The sequence below is a fragment of the Rissa tridactyla genome, chromosome 7, assembly GCF_028500815.1.
Source record: "Rissa tridactyla isolate bRisTri1 chromosome 7, bRisTri1.patW.cur.20221130, whole genome shotgun sequence".
In the NCBI taxonomy this organism is placed as follows: domain Eukaryota; kingdom Metazoa; phylum Chordata; class Aves; order Charadriiformes; family Laridae; genus Rissa; species Rissa tridactyla.
The window spans coordinates 30,189,654-30,202,232 of record NC_071472.1 but is presented as its reverse complement, the minus strand read 5'-3'; the positions used below and the strand labels follow the sequence as shown (position 1 = coordinate 30,202,232).

The window sequence follows — 12,579 nt, the reverse complement described above, 5'->3', positions numbered from 1 at the left end:
GATACAATTTCATAGCTGAGCATATGAAGCTTTGCACACTTTGTGGCCACGCAGATCGTGGGCTGCTGTGGTGTTGAACAGGACTTGGCAGCGCGTCTGTGCTGGGTTAGATGTAGCCAGAGCTGCCACGGAGCAACAGAGTGAGCCTGGGCACGGCACACCCAGGTTGCTCCTTTGTACCCGTGCGCTCACGGCGCTTAGTCCCTGAGCCTGCTTCTGGGGGAGGTGGTGTCGTTCCAATCCCTGCAGGGTCACGGAGGATCATTAAGAGAGCATGGCAGGATTAATACAACCTGGAGACACAGCCTAAACCTGCTGATAACACCAGATTCATAGTCACTGCTCGCTCACTCTCACTGCTGATAGTCAGCAAGTGCAGAATGGCACTGAAAATTGAAGTGCTTATCACTTTTATTAAATTATGTGAACCCAGACATTTATTAATCGTGGAACATTTCCACAAACTACAAAGCAGGGTAGCAGTAGTGGTCTATTATTTTGAACGGCCGGATTAAAACTATTTTATTTGCAACTTCAGGAGGCTACTGCAGTCTCTTTGTGATGAACGCATTCAGTTTTATTCCACATTGACAATATAAAAAAAGACATTCAGAGTTGCAATTGAAACAGTCTGATATTTCTGCATCCGTAACTTTAATCTCAGCCTGTCTGGGATATTGTTAATTGGCAACATTTTATTATGTTGTCCAAAATTTGGAAGTGATTACATGCTAAGGCTAATTTATATAGCAAAGATTTTTTGCTATATACATTAGAATTATATGTGTGAACTTGTTCTTTCAAATGACTTAATTGTATGTACACATGAAAATTATTTTCTCCGTGTACAGTGTACAAGCTTGTATTTTAAAGGCTGCCTCTTCATGTTGCTTTTGACATAGCTTACAACCTCAACGGTAAATTAGTATTTACAGAACTAAAACAATTCGCATGGTTTTGCATAATTGTTCTCATTTATGGAAAATACTGTGCTTTAGCTGACTGAAGTTTTCTTCCTGTCAAATACTGACAGATCAAACCCGACGTAAAACACGGCTACGTTATGGCATGGTATGACCGGTTCCAGCAAAGGGGAGATGTACCTTCCCAGCCGAAGGCAGAACGAATGTCAGCTCTTTCGCGCTAGAGCTTGGAGCCCCAGCACGCTGCCATCTTCCCCAGCAGCCCACGCAATAAACTATATTTACGCCAGCCTCCTCTCCCATAGCATTATCTGCGGTAGCACCCAGCGTTTTATCCCATTTTATAAATAACTTGAAAAAGGGTGATCTCGGCCCTGAAGTTGTGGTAGGATGAGAAATAAGGGTAGAGCGTGGCCGAGGCGGCGCGGTCCGAGGCTGGCCCAGGGCAGCCGCCGCCGGCTCTGCGGGACACAGCACCGAGGGTTTCCGCGGCATTTCCAGGATTTGGTAATTTGCTGCCTACAGAAACCCTCAGTGACAGACGCGGGACGGGGAACGTACCCCCCAGCGCCTGGAGCCGCGCACCGAACCGCACCGTGAGCTCCCGGCCAGCGCCCGGCGAAAGGGCGCTCGCCGCCGCCAGCTCCGGGCGGACCCGCTCTGCCAGGCTCGGCAGCGCGACCGCCTGGGAGAGAGCCAGCGGCCCTGGGGCGGGGGCGGCAGCTCGCCTCAGGGCACCCCGGCATGGCGCCCGGCCGCCCCCCGCGCGCCAACCGACCCTCGCCTGCCAACCGTCGCTCGCGCGCCCAACCGCCGCTCGCGCGCCCAACGGCCGGCCGCTGCCTCTGCGCTGCGGGGCCCCAGCCGCCCCCCGGGCGCTGGCGGTGGGCCCGCTGGGGCGGGGCGAGGCGCGGCCTGCGCGCCGGAAGTGAGCGGCGGGGGGGGAGCCCGGAGCGGCGGCGGGCGGTGGGGCGGTAGCGGCGTGGAGGGAGCGGTGTCTCCGCTGCCGGACAGGGACGTGCTCCGGCGGCCGGGCGGAGGCGTGTTCCGCGCTCGGCGGAAACAAGACACGGGAAAGGAAGGGAGCGGCAGTGGGAACCGGCATCGGCGGCCACCATTAGCGGCAGCAGGGGGAGGAGGAGCAGCAGCAGCAGCACCAGCCGCCGCCGCGGGGGTCTGCAGGCGGAGCGGAGCCCGGGTGCCGCTGGCGGCAGCGAGCGGGAGCGTGCCCGCCGCCTCGCCGCTCTTATTCTGTGGGGGCTCGCCGCTGTCCGCCAGCCCGCCAGGGGCTTCTCCTCAGCCGGGGCGAGGTGAGTGGTGGAGCCGGCGTCTTGTCGGGATTTTTTTCGGGGGGGTGGCGGCGGTGGGAGAGCTGGCGGGCGTCTGCCGGAGCCGGGGGCGGTGTTTCCTGCCGCTTCCCCCTCAGCACGGCGGCGGGGCGGGGGCCGCCGAGGGACCGCTGCGGCCGGGGGCTGGGCGGGGAGGACCGGAGCGAAGGAGTGGGAGAGGGGCGAGGATTTCACGCCCCCCAACCCCCCAGTCTGTGTCCTGCGCCCCTCCGCGCCCCAAAAATCATCGGCTGTTTTTTTCAAACCGGCTTTGCAATGCTGATGACTGGTGAAGGGTTTCTTTTTTTTGTGTGTGTGTGTGTAGTTCCCACCCCACCCCCCCCGGCTTTTCCCTGTGTAAGGCATGCCTCAGAAGGGGCTGGGAAGTGAGCCGGGGATGCGCGAGGGATGTAGTCGGTGGCATCCAGACAATGTCAGCTTGGGTGAGTCTCCACCCTGTGGAGCTGCAGGCAGCCCAGTCCCCTGCACAGGCATCGCCGGGTCTCTCTGTGCGACCCGGGGAACAAAACGCGCTCAGATCCTCTCTCCTCGTGCAGAAAGGAAAGATTGCTTTGGATTATTCACTACAATGTTTCGTTAAAAAAAAAAAAAAAAGACTTGAAATCTCTTAAGCTTTTTAGCCATACGACTTACTGAGGGCAGGCTGGTTTGTGGAGAGCCTCCAAAGCAAGGCTGGTGTCTGCATTGGTTTTCATGAAGATGGGGAGAGTGGTGTGTGTGTATATATATATATATATTTTTATTTTTTTAATTTTTTTTTTGCATGGGGAAAATCATTGATGCTGGGAGGGGAAGGAGGAGTGTCTGTATACATGAGTGTCACATGACCTGCGTAAAACTCATATAGGTATACTTCTATTACTGCTTTATTAATGCTAGCTATTTTAAGAAGCCAGTGACTTATATGTTCATTTTGGAAGGTTTTATTTGTTTTGGATTTATCATCTTGTGTGTCAGAAAATAGTCATCTGCATGTTTGGGCACTGTCTTTGTATTTTGCCATTTTTTTGTAGTATTTCAAGGCTTTTTATGTTTTTACTGGGTTATAGGTACTCAGATGGGGACAAGCAACAGTATGTATAGTACACTCCTTTAATTGGAGGAGTACAGGTATACTTGGTTTGGCACGAGTATGCTATTTCATATGGCTAATATCTTTACACTGCCATTCATGTGATGGAGGAATGGGGAATGACTGCAGAATCACACCTGCTCCATTTTAAACAAATTGCCTCTCTTCATCTGTTCCCCCTCGCTTCCCTGTCCTCCAGACAGGGACACATTAGGTTGTAAAACACCTTTGAGCAGAAAAATAAATTTATATGTTTATTGATGAATGAATTTAGATGTTTAGTGAAACAATATTTCTAAAAAAGCAAATCTTCCTATTTTACTGTCTGTTTAATCATCTCTGCTGAGAAGTTTCCTATTAAAATAGAGGAACAGAAAAATCGCTTGCTAAATCATCTTGAAGAAAAAAATATAAGTCATAAATTCCAGTTCTAGGGAATACTTTACATGTAGATATAAAGGTGTAGACATGTCCATATTTAATATGCTGATATCCTTCTTGGTGGGTGTGGTTGATAGTGGAATATAGAACTGTTTCTCTGCACCTAAGTGGGTATGTGGTTTTTCATATCAGTGGGTGACACTCAAATTACCTTACAGAAATCCGCTTTAGGGATACTTTTGCTTTCATAGAACAAGGAGGTAAGTGGCATTAAGGAATTCATTTATTACCCTACTACAAATTTCATTTTCAGATAGATATTTCCTTAAAATGGCTTGGGTTTTAGATTTATATGACATGCAATGAAGAGTTCTTCTACCACTGTTTCTCTTGACTCAGCATGGGATGACAGAGAGAAAAGTATTGCTAAAGAGATAAGCCACAATTCAGGAAAGCTGTGTAGTATACCAGTTGTTAATCTCTCGAAAGAATATAAAAAATATATAAAGGGGCACTGACAAATTTGATATAATCTTCAGTCTGCCTGCCTTGCGTAATATTTTGAGGCCACTGCCTTCAGGTTTGACTTTAAAATAGTTTTCTTCCAGGGGAGTATTGCATTGATATAAACCGTTTGGAACTCCCTATATATGGCAGCCTGTTCCTTTCTCCATAAAGTAAGCCGTAGTACGGAGAACACATGTTGGTTTAAAAGAGTGTATGAGACTGTCATGGTAACTTTGTAGGTAATTGTTCGATTTCATTGATTTTAAGAGGCTTTATTTTTCAAGAGAATATCTCAGTCTTCTGAGTATCAGTGTATGTGGATATTGCCTCATTTCTCCCTTCTCCCAAACCACTGAATTTTTTTTCAGCTGTAAAGCAAATGTGTTGCTTCTTTATTTGAATTTTGCAAGAATATGAACATGTGCTCCTTTATCTCTTCCTTCAGCATCAAGATTTTTAATAAAATCAGCTAGCTTTTCTAGCCAGAAATAGTTATTTCTTTGTGCTCTTACTTAACATCTTTATGCTGTATTAATCTGATCTTTATTGGTTGTACAACTTGCCTTCCTTCTTCAAATGTCTTTGAGCCACTGGAGGGGGGAAAAACCAAAACTCTATCAAACTGGGGCAGAGTTAAATCTGAGTGACTAAGCCAGTTAGGCAAATACTAAGAAGAATAGTGCTGAAGATCCCAGCCATTAAGTAATTTAGATCACATTCTTAATAGCAGAAAAAATCCAAATCTCTTGGTTACAAATGAAGCTGAAGGTTGCAAAATAATCACACTGTTATGTTAAACAATAGTTTTATGACTGAATTTTCCAGTAGAACTGAAATAATGTATTTCACAGCTTCCCATTAACATCAGTTCATACTGAGGACCCCACTGGTTAAATCTAGAACTTGTTTTGGGCACTTATCAAAGCCAAAAATGTTCAACTTGTATTTCAGCCCACAACAATAAACCAAACACTGATGGATGCTTATTTTGTGATGTTTCTCACCCTTTCTCTGCAATTGCTAGAAGAAAACGTATGTTGATTTACATCTGAATCAGGCAATCTCAGATAAACAAGCTTTATAAAAAGAGGCAATCCAGATCTGTTTTATTGCTGAAGTTTAATAATACGTAGAAATGACAGCAGACTGCTGAGTAGTCATGTTTAACGTGTTTCTGTGTAGAATGTTAATTTTGTTTAAGGAAATGTAACTTACAAACCTTGTATTGAGTAACTCCTTTTAAGGATTCAAAAAATATCTATCATAATTGTCAGTCACAGATTTTGAGTAAGTACATGCATTGAATGCTCTCCACCATTAGGAATGTCTATAAGGTTAGGGAATGCCAGTGAAGAAACTTGTACTATAATTAATTGCCTGTTATAATTGTTCTTCAGATTGGCAAGGGATTTAAATTTATTTTTGTTAATCTGCAAGCATTATAATCACTTAAAACCTGTGTTCATTGAAAATGGCATATTATTTTCAAGAGGTTAATACTAGAAATTGGTAATAACTATCCAATTAAGCATATCAGTCCCTGTGAGAAAGACAAGTAAAATTCCGTGATGATTCAGGTTACTAATAATCATCCTCGTAGTTGAAAATCTTATAAAGACTAGAAAAAGTATCTGCAGCATACTACTTATGCAACTTGATCCAGATACATTGGATTATATTTTTTGACTTTTCAATGAGTTAAAGTCACTTCTCTAGTTTTTCCTAAGCAGTAAATTTTATTTATTTGCTAGGACAGGCTGTAGTTGAAGTCTCAAATGTAGATGTTACACAGAATAATATTTTTATTGAGCTTGCTTTTTTTTTTTTAATACGTCTATTAGTGAAAAGCACTTGAAATATCTTGTTCCGTGAGCTAGCACTCTATTTGTTAGGAGTTGTATAGGGGAAGATGACGTGCACAAGAGTTTGAAACTGGCCTGAGGGTTAAATATTAAGAAAACTATTTTTTGCCATCTTATTTCGTAATGAGTTAGTTGAATTCTGTAGAGAGGACCGGGTAGGGAGGAGGAATTCCAGAGCTACTATGAAAATAGTTTTAAAACTTCATAGTCATAGAACATAATTTTTACCTGTTACTGAATTTCTAGTCACAGAAATTCATCAGATTAATTTAAGTTGACGTAATCAGAAAGGTGGTTGAATCTTCATTGCCTCTGTTCTTTCTTGTTAGGAGAATGGTGTATAAGGTGAAAGTTTTTGTACAAAAATATTATAGTGAGTCTGTTGAGGGAATTGCTATATGCAGTAGCAAAACTGTTATCATGTGTTTGCTTTTCTTAAGTAAATATTTTAAAGCGTTCAAGAACTGAAGTTGTTGCTGGTAAAAATGCACTGATGTTGCATAGAGAAAATGATAGACTGAATGAGGTTTGTTCTCATCTTCTGTGAAAACTTTATTAAGTACCACCCCTTTTTGGAATGTTAACGTTGTGTTGTTCTAATTGTTGTATTTGACATCTGCTGAAATGATCTTGTACTGTCCAAGGGTGTCAGTATTGTCAATCTAAGCATTTAAAATAGCAAGTTGCATTTGTAAACTAAAACAGTCCTCTTTTGCTTAAGCAATGTTAAGCACAAATCCAAACTACCTTACTGTTTCCCACTATTTATTACAGCACAATAGCAGATTTCTAGCAGATCAGGATTCGAAAGAAACAGGAACAAAAAGTGACATCATTCTCCAGTTTTGTGCCTCTCATCAGTTTAATTACTTGTGTCAGTATTGTGCTTTCCTCTAAAAAAAAGTCTTGGAGAAGTTAAATAGAGGACCTGGTCATTTCTTTCAAATGCATGTATGAAGTGGAAAAATATGCTAAATAAAACATGTGCAGAAAGGGGCTGGAGGGAGGCTGATTGGCATCCTTCATCCTCTCTGATAACTTTAACGTTCAGAAAGCTTTGGGAGCAATTGCGTGAGGACTGGCAGAAACTTCTGTTCATGTGACAGTGAGAGTTGAAGTTCACTGCCTGTCACTGGCATAGAGACCTTGGCTACTGCCAGTGCTGTGATTATTCCATCATGTCCTTCCCTATCCCCAAAGACCTCATAATTTGCTTTGTCGGACCTGGCATATTTTTTTGTCCTTAATACTGCGTTAAAGAAAAATTTAAAAAAAGTGTTAACTGTGCTATGCTTAGAGTTGAGATGTGCAATACAATTATTTCTCGTCATTGTTTTTTTCTTTAAATTGTTGCCTTCTTGGTTCTTGCAGTAGGAAAGAACAGTTTAGTAGTTTGGTCCCTAAAGAATAGCTCCAAGTAGAGCTTGTTGCTTTCCAATGATACATGGACAGATTTCATCTTGATGCAAATTCTGTAATTTATTACCACTTTCCTGCTTTAAGAACAGCCATCTTTAGCATACGAAAGGTAGTTCATTCTAGGTGAGCATAGTCTTAATGCCTGAACTTGGTTACAGGGTCCTAGTAAAAGCGCTCCGCCAAACTAAAACTGTTGTTGAGCAAGCAGTTTTTGCTTCTACTATCCTACCTTCGTGTATCAGTGACTTGTGAAAAACTCTGCAGGTTCTTTGAGGAAGTACTGCAAACTCTTCAAGGATTACTCTATGCAAAATTTAACTTTATTTTCTGAAATCAGTTGGTCATCGTAGAAGAAAAAATGTTTTCAGAAGTGTCCAAAAGACTTAATTACTAGCCTTAATGAAATTGTAATTGGTAAATTTGCATCACCTACTTGTGAAATTCGATTTTGAAGGCTATGTCATTAAATAGAGTTAGAAGTGCAAATAATGAATATGAATCAAGCATTGATGATAAAATAATCCCTTCTCAAATGGTTGAATTCTTACTCTGAGATCACCTTTCCAGTTAAATCCCTTCAATATATGTCATAAAATTGCCTGCTGAGTTAAGTGGAACATTAAAAGTTGAGTGAGTTACTGCGTACTGCGAAAAATGCTACCTTTACAACACAGAATTCATAAAGGGGTGTTTTGTGTGAAATTTCATTCTTTTTGGAACTTACAGATGGTGCTAAGACAGTTTTGCCCCAACTATGTTGTTTCAATCAGTGATGAAAAAAATATTTACTGTGTTTTTTAATGTCTCTGTATTTCTTTTACATTGTTTCATTGATTATTGTGATGAAATATCTGTCTAAAATGCCTATTTGATTGGTTTAATCACTGAGAAAGTATACTGAAACTATGTTTGACAGATTTTCGTCTCTGACAAAGGGCTTGTAGATTTGTAGTGGTACTCCTACGTTTAACTCCGTGAAGTTGCTGAATTGATCCTTGTGACGTACCATTGGTGGAAAGACAAATGTTCAGAAAGAAACAGCTTGTGTACATGCTTGCTGGCTTTCTCTCCTCTTTCCACCTCTTCATGATGAGATGCCACTGATAGACTTTGTTTTAAATGCTATAGAACACAGCATTAGCAAAACAAATGTGCAGGTACTTTGGAGGAAGTAAAGTTGGTCCATGTGTTGTTTATAAACGTCTTCCAGTCGTTAATATCTGTACAGATGCATTTGCTGTGCCTGGAATAGCCACAGGTTTGCAGTTCTCCCTACTTTGATCTCTGACAGTGCTGACCCAGTCTCAAGAACTGTATGTTCCACTTGGTATTTTTTCTAGTAGGTCACTTAATAAAATGGTGTTAATAAGAGCAAAAGGTAAGCAATTGAGATTAGAGACGATTATATTTCTTTTCCTTATACTTTTCCTGGCAGAAGTATCCTTAGGTCTTATTTAGCTTCAGTGATCGCTAAACTGTTGTGTGTTAAAAATACTCTTAAAAAGAAAAGCCTGGTGAGATTTGATACAGGAAAGTTCTATGATCCACTTTACAGCATGATCCACAGCATACCAAGTTGGTAAAACTGAAGGGGTGATGAGTTGTGGTGAAAGGTTCTACCTTTGGGGAGTTGCTGAGAGAGGAAGAGAAGCTACACCCTTGTGTACACCTTCCTAGACCATGACTGTACAGTTTTGGAAAATTAAAGGTTCTTTTATCTCTGGGATGTAAAAGCATTTTTAAAAATAAAGACAAATTCCCTTCTAGGCTGCTGTTTGCATCTTACAAGTATTAAAAGCCATCTATCCAGGTTTTCATAATCTGTTGTAGGAAATACTTTGCACCGTGATTTTGTTAATGAATTAATTTTCATATCTAGATGACAAATGTTATCTACACTTATTTAGGAAAGCTGGTTTATGAAATGAGGATGGGTTCTAGCTCAATACTGAAAACAGTAAGTTTTCAAGATGTTTGAAAACATATCATGAATGATTTTGGAATGAGACTGACTTTTGCAGCTTAATGATAATCCCGTGTTTTTTCTCCTTTGTGTCTGAGCTCATTGCTTGTTACTCCTCTTCTTTATGGTTTAGAGTGAAAGTATTGAATTAGGAGTGAACAGACATACACTCTTAACAAATGTGAAACTATTTTCTTATAACTATGACAGTGTTCCCTCAGGTTTTCTCATATCATTTGCTGGGAATACACAAAGATAAGTTAAGATCTGAAGTTCTTAAATTTGTGTTAACTCTGAAACTCTGTGTCTACAAGGAGAAGACACCCTATGTGAAATAAATGGCATATCTACTCTAGCTTCCTTCAGAAGTGAGGACAATATTCACTGCCCGGGGAGGTTCCTCACAGTTGTTCAGTGGGGGGTACACTACTGATGGATTGTGTCTGGACTTAAAATAAAACCTCAGTCTTTGGTATTGCTCTGTGGGCTATTCGTAGGCAGTTTCCCGCTCACGTGTGGTTGTTTTGCATTTCATCCTGGTTTGCCTAGTTCATGCCTGTATAGTGATGAGGCATCTTCCATAGAATTTTTGATTCTATGCCAGAAGCCAAGCATTCCAAGGTCTATTTATCCTTAGTTATCTCCTTTATTTTTCCTTGCTTCCTGCTTTTTTTTATCCTTGCTTCCTGCTTTTCTCCTTGCTAGAAGGATCACCGTGATCTCGTTGCACCATTCAAAATTGAGTTAATAATTGTTGGAATCTGTTTTAATATACCAATGCAAGTTTGGACATTCCAGGTGTCTGTAATCATTCTTCTTCACAGGTGACTAAAGACCTTTTACACAAATGCATTTTACGGGGCATTTAAAAAAAGTAATTCCCCTAGTGAAAAAACTCCTTAAGTTGTTCTGGGCTTTTAAAGAAAAATGCCTTCTAGACCTCTGTTCTCCAAGGAAGTTGTCGCTTATGTCTTTAATGCGCAACTCAAGTACTTGGACATGTAGTTCTGAGTGGCTTTGATAGAAACATGGATGATTGCACGCTATTCCTGGAAAAGCATTCTGCAAGTTTGTGGTGTGTGTCAGTGACCAACATTTCTAGTAGTTTGGATTTTAGTTAACAGTACTTCTGTCTGAGGCTTTAAGAAAAGCACTTATATCTATTAAAAAGTGGCATTTTACTTAGCAGGGGAGGGGAAGCTGGTAGTTTTCACTCTCTAGTAACTGTGCAAGGTAGTAATACTGACTAAAACTTGTGAATTCCTTTGGCCATCTCTGAGCACGTCACAGGTCAGGAGAACAATTCTACCTGAAGCTGGGTAACAGAAGATAACTTTTTCTTTCACCTCTACTCAGGTATGTCTATCAATAAGTAACTTAGTGATATCTCATGATCAGTTCTGTGAAACTGAAAGGTTATTTGTCAGATTGACGTGAGTACCAACAATAAATTCCTGCTCAGGGAGGAAGGAAAGGAATTATTTTTTGAAGTAAATGTTCAGTTGTTCTGGATTAGAGACCTCAGAGATTCTTTCTAAGAAGCATAGCACAAAGGAGAAGTCTCATTTTCAGCAATTACACGGAAGGAGAAGGAGGGTCCTATAGAAAAGCGTGAATGTTGTCTTCCCTTTCTGGCAGCTGGCAGAGGGGAAAATTGAAGCAATAGGGAAATGAGTGAAATTGTTAGGAGGAACCATTAATCCACGTCACAGTTCTTAAAGTGAAACATGCAGTGTTTTTATGAAGACTACTCTGTATTAACTAAACTTCAGTTGATAGTGCAGCATACAGCTTAACCTTTTATGCTTGCTGTCCTTGTTAGTGAAAGTCAGAGACTTTCTTGTTAAAAATAAAAAACAAATCCCCCAAAACCCCCATTCAAGTGTTTGTGATTAGCTTGAATGAAACTTTCTATTTTGATATTGCTCGTTCCTGTTTAGCTTGAATCTGTGTAAAAACTTCATAAGGTCCTCAAAAACAACAGCAATTTAAAAAAAAAAAAAAGCCCTTGTAATTAGTTATTACTACTTTGTAATGAAAAATCTTAAATTATCTTTTATCAACTGGAATGGAGTATTCCGGGAATGACTAGTGTGCAATGTGGGGTTGAAAGTCCAGTGCAGAGCAAACAAAGTATTTTCAGACTGTGCACTTTCAACTTCAGTGGTGGTTCATTTCTGAAATGTGATAACTTGGGCGTCTCTCCTCTTGAGAAGAGGTGTCACTTAATCTTCATCCTCCTGATATACTTAAAAGTGTCATGTAGGAAGTTAGCTTGGGTAGACTCTTACACCCAAAAGTTTGGGGAATTATTTTATGTGTCTTTTTTCCTGGGCCTCGATCCTTCAAAAGTATATAAGTTTGAAGTTCTTTACAATGAGGGTGGTGAAACGCTGGAGCAGGTTGCCCAGAGATGTGGTGGAGGCCCCATCCCTGGAGACATCCCCTGGAGACATCCCTCATTCAAGACCAGGCTTGATGAGAGGCTCTGAGCAACCTGATGTAGTTGAAGATGTCCCTGCTTACTGCAGGTGGGTTGGAGTAGATGACCTTTAAAGGTCCCTTCCAATCCAACATGTTCTATGTTTCTTGACAGGCGATCTGATGAAATATGATAAAATGTTACAATTTATTGGTATGTCTTGTGTAGTACATTGTTCTAGTTAAAGCTGTCTAAATCTTTTATTTTTCTACTTCAGAATCTGTTGAAAAGCAAGATGAAGGGCCAGTTGTTCTCTTACAAAAATGTTAAAAATTGCAGCTGACCGTATGTTGTCTGCATTCTTTTTGTCTTCCAGTGTGGATTTAAATATTTGAGTTTACAACTGCGCATGCTTTCACTATGTTATGATATGCCATAGGAGTTGAGAAGGCATAGCCTACTGATAAATTCAGCAGCTGTTTCTTCATTCCTAAAATGACTTTTGCTGGACTGCTTTTCTTAAAATGTTGGTATTTTAGCATGATTCAGGCAGTATTACTGACAGGAATATGGAACTAACATATTCAGAAGTAGGGCTTTTCTTGTTTTTGCAGTATGATTACATATATATAAGTATATAAAGTATGCATCTTAAATAATCGTCTTTTAGCATGTCTATTT

The 12,579-nt window shown here is 41.1% G+C and overlaps 1 protein-coding gene across 4 annotated transcripts in view; it reads left to right on the top strand.

The window, feature by feature from the left end:
- RAPH1 (Ras association (RalGDS/AF-6) and pleckstrin homology domains 1) overlaps positions 1-12,579 on the top strand; it is a 154,197-nt gene that overhangs the window by 51,835 nt on the left and 89,783 nt on the right. For 3 of the 4 annotated variants that reach the window (XM_054210033.1, XM_054210035.1, XM_054210036.1), the window contains exon 1: positions 1,880-2,233. The exons of the other annotated variant lie outside the window; for it this stretch is intronic. The gene's annotated coding sequence lies outside the window, so the exon portion shown is untranslated. Of the gene's footprint in view, positions 1-1,879; positions 2,234-12,579 lie in introns of those variants that run through there. 4 annotated transcript variants of the gene reach the window in all.